This window comes from Eurypyga helias, unplaced genomic scaffold (genome assembly GCF_000690775.1).
Source record: "Eurypyga helias isolate BGI_N326 unplaced genomic scaffold, ASM69077v1 scaffold41173, whole genome shotgun sequence".
NCBI classification, from domain to species: domain Eukaryota; kingdom Metazoa; phylum Chordata; class Aves; order Eurypygiformes; family Eurypygidae; genus Eurypyga; species Eurypyga helias.
The window spans coordinates 39,831-46,480 of NW_010240064.1; the positions used below are offsets into that span (position 1 = coordinate 39,831).

General features: G+C 44.3%; 1 pseudogene; it reads left to right on the forward strand.

The window, feature by feature from the left end:
• The window catches only part of LOC104507153, a 38,055-nt pseudogene extending 35,831 nt beyond the window's left edge, over window positions 1-2,224 (forward strand).
• The last annotated feature ends 4,426 nt before the right edge of the window (window positions 2,225-6,650 follow it).

Below are 6,650 nucleotides of genomic sequence, written 5' to 3' on the forward strand. Positions count from 1 at the left end.
GAGGGGTCTGTGAGAACGATGGTGAAGGAAAAACCAAGAGTGAGCTCTCACGTCAGGTGTACAGGCTAATGCCCAGCAGTGGATCTCCACATCTTCAGGTCTCTGGCCCAGGGGTGGGAGCCTCAGCTGTCCTTCAGCAGTCAAAGGCATATATTAGAGCCGAGGCATATGCAGAATCTAACCAAATGAATTGACCTTTTACCTTCCAAGACCCTGTTTTTTACATGTATTAAGAGGTAGAATAAGTTCATGCTGCCCATGTGCTGTGTCTCATCAGAGCAGAGTCAGGCCAAAACTAATACAGCCAAGTGGGCTTCTTACACTCTCCAAGTGCAGGTGGAGAGTGCTCACTTCTGCTGAGTTCAGGAAGGGCAAGTTTGCCTACTGTGCACTTAAACACACCCTCAGCATAGAGAGTGCACGTTGGATTTACTTAGTTTAGTGTACAGATGTATTTCCACCAACTCAGTAAGTGATGGTGTGTCCAAAACAGCAGCTAAACCAAAACCCTCACAGTGTCACTCTCTGGAGCAAATGGCCAGGTCTAAGCTGAGATCAGCTATTATTTTGAATTACAGGTGACTTTTGAAGCTCCTAGAAAAACAAGTGAGGAGATGTTTTTTTACATCTTCTGCAACTATGAATTTGTTGAGATTTGCAATTCCCATGGTAAGCCTTGGGTATTTTTCTCCCTGTACCAGCAACCTACTGTGGGGGTCCCTATGAACATTTTCTCTGTGACAGCCTGCAATTCAACTTCTGCATTAGATTTGGATCTGGTTTCTACTGTCAAATGAATTAAAATAAATAATCTAATTTGTCTTCAGGTCATAAAATATGATGGGTGTAATATTTTCAGAAATGACACTTGTGCAACTACCTGCCTAATTATTTTGCCTGGATCTGCAATGCACATGTTCATTATCCTGGGATGATGAAACGGGCATGAAAAGTTCTTTCAGTATACCTGACCTTAGTGATTCAGGGAATATCAGGTTCACTCTCACTGTTGAATTCACATAAAGCCTGTAGTTGTTTATAGTAGTAGGCAGCTCAAGGAAATTACAGTAAATGTTTGTGCCATCTGCTTCCGGGATATGTCCAGAAAATGGTTCTGTGAATTCTTTCAGTTTTGCTAATAGAATTTAGGGGTTTAGATCTGTTTTTTGTAATTTTTTGATAATTCTTCCCATTAGGAACCAAAAGCTCACATAGCAGATTGTGCTGGGGGATGTGCTAGGTTTTGGTGGGTGAAAGAATATCTGTCAGGTTGCTGAGAGGGCAGGTGTGCTTTAGGAAAGTTTGAATCCCTGAAACACATGTATTTTCAGCACCCTGTTTCTGAAGGCATGAAAGCATAGTAGTGAGGAAAATAAAACAATGTAGGATTGAAGATGGAAGGCACAGAAAGTGGCAGTGGCTTCAGGCCCATTACCTGTAAAAAAAGCATGCTGTCATGAGGTCCTTGCTACACTTGTTTGCTTTGGGCGAAGGGGAGGAAAGAGAAAAAGAGTACTTGCCATTTGCTTGTACCTTGGCTAGAAGTGTAGGGTGCTGTGATGCGTGGGAGACAGCAGCAAGGTGGGGGCCAGGGCTGTGAGAGCATCAGCCCTGAGGGGGACTTGGGGACCATACTAATGGCTCACCCCAGGGCTAGAGGAGGGGGCAGGGAGTCTCACCCTCCTGTACTCAAAAGAGGAGCCACTCGTGGCATTTCCAAGACTACCCAGATCAACACCTACTGCCCTTACCACCACCAGCTTCTCCACCCCGCTGCTGCCCACCAAATATCTCAGCAATAAAACATCTGTAGAGGGAAAATGTTGGGTTGTGATCCACTGTGTGCATGCTTGAGAAACACCCAGACCCTAATCCCTCTTTGCTAATTAACCAAGTAATTGTTTGCTCCTTAGGCGTGAAACGTAGTCCCTCAGAGATGGCAGAGGGTGATGTTGATGTTGCCAATACCTGCGGTCCATATTACATAAACAATCTGAGTTATTCAGAGGAGAATTTTGACAAACTGGTGAACCTAAGTTACTACAACGTCCAGAACAATAAAGATTTGATTCTTCAGGCCTTGCGTACCGCCGTGGAACGGAAAAAGCTGTATAAAAAAGAGCAACCACTGCAAAAAACACGCAATGGGGATGGTATGTGTGTATCTGATGGAGAGGGAACCCAACACTTGTCTGACTGCCCAGCACTAGGGAATAAGAAATAAAATATCTATGAAACCTGTTAATGAAGAAAAAAAGGAATTGGATCAGGAAGTGAAGAAAAGACAAAGGCGGCTAAGAATAGCACTTTGTCATCAAAAAAGCTAAAGCCTGTCTGTCAGTGAAGGGAATAAACAACAAAAACAGAGCTCTTCCTTAATGAATTAATGTGCTTCCCTCATTGACAACCTCAGGAGCGTGTCTAGGTGAGGCTGTGCTCCGCTCGTGCTTGCAGAAGCAACCTTTCAGGCCAAGGCTGAGATGTGTGGACAAGGAAGCGTGAGGAAGTTCACATGTTTGTGCTCTACCTGTGCTATAAAAAGAGAGGATCGTCAGTCCAGAAATGCAGCAGAGAACAAAATCCACTGTCTCCAAAACAAAACCAAGAAGCCTATTTGTGAACTAAGGAATCTTTATGTGAATGTAAATAGATATTACACTTTGTATTAAAAAAAAAAAAAACCCAAACACTTTTTTGAGACAGTTACAGCAAATAAACATTTTTCACAGCAAATACACGTCAAAGTTATTTCTTCTAGGTGCTTCTTCCTCTACTAGCAAGACAATTAAAGACAACATACAGACTTATTTCATACCTGCAGAAAAATAATTGAAGAAGAAATGATGCCTGGTTCAGACTTAGATGTGAACTGGGAGTCCCTGGAACTCAGGGACCCCCTGAGTTTAAGAATACATTTAAGACCCATTTCTATGAGACCCAACTCATGCCAATTTATTTTACAAAGCTGGATTAAAATATTATTGCTATATACCAAAGGTTTAAAGTTTTTGAGAATATTATATCTGAAAAGACACAAGAAACCCAGACAAAGCAGATACAAGATTGTGTACTTAGTATCGCTCACCCAAATGCCATTTTTTAACTTGCCATAGAGTATTGCAGTTGAAGTTAACAGGACATTATCTTTCAATTTGATGATGCTTTGGTCATCACATTAACATGTCTCCTTTCAAGAAAGCATTCAGCTGACAGATGGAATCACAGGTCTCTAATTATTCTTTTTCTAAAATAACTTTTATTCAATCCTATTGATTTATTTATTAGATGTCTTGAATCTGCAAGCCCATGTATCCTACCGGCTTCCCTGCTCCCCAGTTCTGCTGCAGTATCTTTTGTCAAGAGATCCTGTTATTGTGGGCCAAATATGGAAGCCTTACAAATCCCTTTGCCCTCAGGGTTGAGGCTCTCCTCCTAGGTGGTGCACAGAAAGGTAATCCTTCGGTTTACCCCTTATTTCAGTGAACAGCTACCTGTGGTGCATACGACAGCAGCCCATACAGCTCCTGTACGGGCTGTATGCCCAGGGTTTACCTCCCATGGAAACAAGAGAGCAAGGACAGCAGCCGTGCTGGTGCATGCTGGATCTCATCGCAATATAGGACGGGATGTAGCCAGAGGGCACAGCCAGACATGGGAATTTGGAAGCACTCCCAAGTTCCCATATACAGTTAGAGCTTTATTGTCTGAAGGGCAAAAATTATCCCACTGACAGCAGGAAGCATCTAGGCAGGAAGTCTGAAGACAAGCAGAACGAGGTGTGTGAGTGCAAACACTTCCCTGCCCTTCCTGCAGCTTTCCAGCAGCCACGGAGGGGTCACAGAGAACAATGAACATTTTACCCCATTTCAAAAAGTACCGTGGAAGAGAAGCAATTATTCAGTATCTCTGAGTTCTCTCTATTCAACAAGAACACAGAGGAAAACATCAGGGCTGATCAAAGAGGTGCAACAGCTTCCACACATGGGTGAATAGATAAGGAATCTGCAACCCTGTAGAAGGACAACAAAAGTGAAAGGCAGAGAAGAGAGAGATCTATGCAATCTGGTGTGCCCCGTGGGAGATGAAGAGGGAGTGACTATGTACCTCTCTTCTAAAACAAGACCTGGATGGGATCAGACAAAACTAGGTAGCAGCAGGTTCAAAGTTAACAAAGTAGTTCTGCACACAGCTTGTAATTAAGTTACAGACCTGTTTGATCCTGGATGTTGTTGCTGATAAAAGATTATGTGTTCGAAAAAAAATGATTAGTGGGTTCACTGGAATATTTTTAATGATTAAAAAATACAAAGGCTCCATGCCTGCCACAGTCCTGCACTGAATCATCAATTCCCAGAGGCTGGGAGGCTAGGCTGAGACAGCATCGTACCTGCCCTCTTTCTGTGATGTTCTCCAGTCACTAAATACTGGATGTATCAAAGGCAAGTGGGAAAGCAGTCTCACCCCAGACCACAGTACCTAGATTTTCCACACCTCAGATATTTTCACAGATAAGTGATCAGGAGTAGTCAGAACTCCTACAGATGTGGTGATAGAAGACTCAATTAAAAGAAATTACTGAAGTAACATAGAGAAGATATGGGAGGGAAGGGATGCCATCCAGAGTGACCAGGTGCAAGGTCCTGCACCTGTCAGGGCAATCCCAAACACAAGTGCAGGCTGGGTGGAGAATGGATGGAGAGCAACCCTGAGGAGAAGGACTTGGGGGTGCTGGTGGATGAAAAGCTGAACATGAGCCAGCTGTGTGTGCTGGCAGCCCAGAAAGCCAGCCGTATCCTGGGCTGTATCAGGAGAAGTGCGGCCAGCAGGTTGAGGGAGGGGATTCTGCCCCTCTACTCTGCTCTGGTGAGACCCCACCTGCAGTACTGCATCCAGCTGTGGAGCCCTCAACATGAAAAAGTTATCTACTGGTTGGAGTGAGTCTAGAAGAGGCCACGAAGATGATCAGAGGGCTGGAGCACCTCTGCTATGGGGACAGGCTGAGAGAGTTGGGCTTGTTCAGCCTGGAGAAGAGAAGGCGCCAGGGAGACCTTATAGCACCTTCCAGTACCTGAAGGGGCTACAAGGAAGCTGAGGGGGACTTTTTACAAGGGCCTGTAGTGACAGGATAAAGGGGCAAACGGGTTAAACTGAAAGAACATAGATTTAGATTGGACATTGGGAAGAAGTTCTTCCTGGAGAGGGTGGTGAGGCACTGGAACAGGTTGCCCAGGGAAGTTGTGGATGCCCCATCCCTGGAAGTGTCCAAGGCCAGGCTGGATGAGGCTTTGAGCAACCTGGTCTAGTGGAAGGTGTCCCTGCCCATGGCAGGGGGGTTGGAACTAGATGATCTTTAAGGTCCCTTCCAACCCAAACCATTCTGTGATTCTATATATGTAACTGCCAGGATAACTTAATTACCTATGGAATAACCTATGGGAAATAGTAATGGAAATGAGAGGAATGCAAAACCAAACTGTAAAAAGTGTATTTAAAAAAAATGAGGAAGCCAGTCAGCAAGACCCTACATGAAATGATACAAAATCTTTAGACTCAGCATGGAAATTGCAACAAAAGAGTTGCAAAACACATGCACAGCCCTAAATAAAACGTGAAGCAAGGAACCAAGAAAAGGCAAAGTGGTTAAATGCTCAGGACTGAGCATTACTATAGTCTAACATCCGTTCTTTGAGGAACAGCATGGGGAGGAGGGAGAGGGAAATGGCACATCTAAACCTGCTGATGTGTTTAGAAAAGAGCTCGAGCATATAGCGAAAAGGTAACATTCAAGATGGAGATGAGGAGGAAGAAAGGTACATAGTTAAAACCATGAATCAGTAAGTAGGCTGGACCAGCAAAAAAGGGATTTAAATTATACAAATGTTGCAAAGAAGCCAAGGCCATAAGTGCATAAGGTGAAAGATACACTTCTAACATGATGTTTACACACAGATTGAGCAAAAAATCCGGTAGACCCTTTTTTTTTTTTTTTTTTTTTTAACTGGGAGCCCAAGCTTTTGTTTTTAAGTAGTGAGTGAGCACCAACCAACTTTTATGTCAGAGTGGAAAAAAAAAGGGATTCATTTTACTGCTTTCTTCAGTGTTTCAGTGAATATGCTATTATATTCCATTAAAATCTCTTGTAAAATCAATGGCAATGGTGATCCTCCCCTGTGGCTTAACACAACATCAAGGCCTAAGGATGAAACTAATGGCCCCATGTGGTGCACATGTCACACAGCTGAATTTTAATGTTGTATTAAGGATTTTCCCTGTGTTTAAAATAGTTGCCTCATGTCGTAGCTAACTCCCACGGCGCTTAGTGACACACTTCTCTGGCACCCAAAGACAGCAACCATCACCAGTAAACCACGACAGGCATTTGGGCGATTCCGCGTTCAGACGCCAGCTGTCAAAGGGTTTCCGCGTTTCCTTTCAAGGGGCCGAAATTCTCGCGTGGAAGCGCAGCAGGTACAATTAACCCCCGGAGTCGGATTCGTGGTTTAAAAATTAAATAAATTTAAAAAATACTCTGGTTCTGAAAACACCACAAGAGCCGCTCCGCGAAAGACGCCCCGCCCCACCAAGCCAGCGGCCGTGCGCCCCAGGCAGAGGCGCGCTGCGGGCACCGCCCCCGCCCAGGGTCCGGGTTC